The sequence below is a fragment of the Otolemur garnettii genome, unplaced genomic scaffold (genome assembly GCF_000181295.1).
Source record: "Otolemur garnettii isolate 467f Iridium unplaced genomic scaffold, OtoGar3 scaffold00047, whole genome shotgun sequence".
NCBI lineage: Eukaryota > Metazoa > Chordata > Mammalia > Primates > Galagidae > Otolemur > Otolemur garnettii.
In genome coordinates this window covers 10,896,916-10,898,365 of record NW_003852442.1, presented here as the reverse complement: position 1 = coordinate 10,898,365, position 1,450 = coordinate 10,896,916, and the positions used below count along the sequence as shown (strand labels likewise).

The 1,450-nt window shown below is 41.2% G+C and overlaps 1 protein-coding gene across 1 annotated transcript in view; it reads left to right on the top strand.

Moving 5' to 3' along the window:
- The window catches only part of PKD1L3 (polycystin 1 like 3, transient receptor potential channel interacting), a 27,672-nt gene that overhangs the window by 9,752 nt on the left and 16,470 nt on the right, over nt 1-1,450 (top strand). The window lies entirely within an intron of this gene.

Below are 1,450 nucleotides of genomic sequence, written 5' to 3'. Positions count from 1 at the left end.
AAAAAAAAAAAGAAAAGAAAAAAAAAACTAGCCAGGTGTTGTGATGGGCGCCTGTAGCCCCAGCTACTCAGGAGGCTGAGGCAGGAGGATCGCTTGAACCGAGGGAATTGAGATTGCTGTGAGCTAGCCTGGGGCAACAGTGTGAGGCTGTCTCAAAAAAAAAAAATCAAAAACGTATGTTTATCTCAGCAAATGTTTAGAGTCTTAAAGATGCACTTGGTGCAGAGAGTTTTCATAGATGACAACATGTTGAATATTGACTCTGTAGTTCAATTTTAGATGGTGGCTGGGCGCCTGTGGCTCAAGTGGCTAAGGTGCCAGCCACATACACCTAAGGTCATAGTACTCTACCCAGGGGTATAGCTGGAGGCTCTGTCTCAAAAACAAAAAAAAATAGAGTAAAATTTTAGATGGTGACAGTTCTGGGATTAGGACGCCTTCCTAATTGCAGTTTGTACCTCTGTGCTGAATACAATACTGAGTAAATGAAAGAGACTGGAACCCTGTGTGGCTGAGGTCTGTGCCATCACAGCAGGTGTGGCCTCCTCTTGGAGTCCTTGGCTCTGTGGTGTAGTGTTGTGGTCCAAAACCAGATTTCTTTCTTTGTGGGTCTCCCTGGGTCCCCAATTTCCAACCATGTGATCTTGGGTAAATTCCTCAACCTACGTGCCTGTCTCCCTGTCTATGCAATGGAGATAATTTTAGGATCTACCCTATAAGACTGACATGAAGATTAAAAGATTAGGAGATCTAAGTGTCTAGCACGTAATACTCACTGGGTAAGTGTTTGCTGTTAATTATTAACTGGGCCACTTCTCGTTGTGGTTAACCTACTAGAACTACAAAGTTTACATGAGTTAGGGAACTGATATCTTTATTCTCTTCTTTTCCTACCTAGGAGCGTGGTATGTTTTTCTATTTTCATTTGCATCTGAGTCCTTCAGTAATGTTCAGAATTGTTCCTCCTATAGTTTTTGCGCATCTCTTGTTAGGTTTATTTTCTCTTTTGTATTAACTACTACATACTATAAATGAGATATTTCATTTATTTTTTTATATCTGCTAAGTAAATATCATGTGGCTATATGAAAGCTGTTGCTTTATGTTTATTTAGTACCCAGCCACTTTGGTGAACCATCTTTTTTGTAAGGAAAAATCCTCCCATCCTACCACAGCATGGGAGGATTAAGTTTGGGAGCAAAAACAAGTCCTCGTTGCTTCTAAAAATAGAAAAACTGAAGCAAGAGGATCACTTGAGCCCAAGTTGGAGGGTGCTGTGAGCTATAATGCCACAGCACTCTATGCAGGGTGACAGCTTGAGACTCTGTCTCAAAAAAAGGAAGAAAACCATATTTACTGTTCATTAAGCAGAAGTGGGTCATCATGAAGTTTTCTACCTTCTCATCTTCACACTAAGTATGCCAAGGAGGAGGGAAAGGAGGGGTGGTCT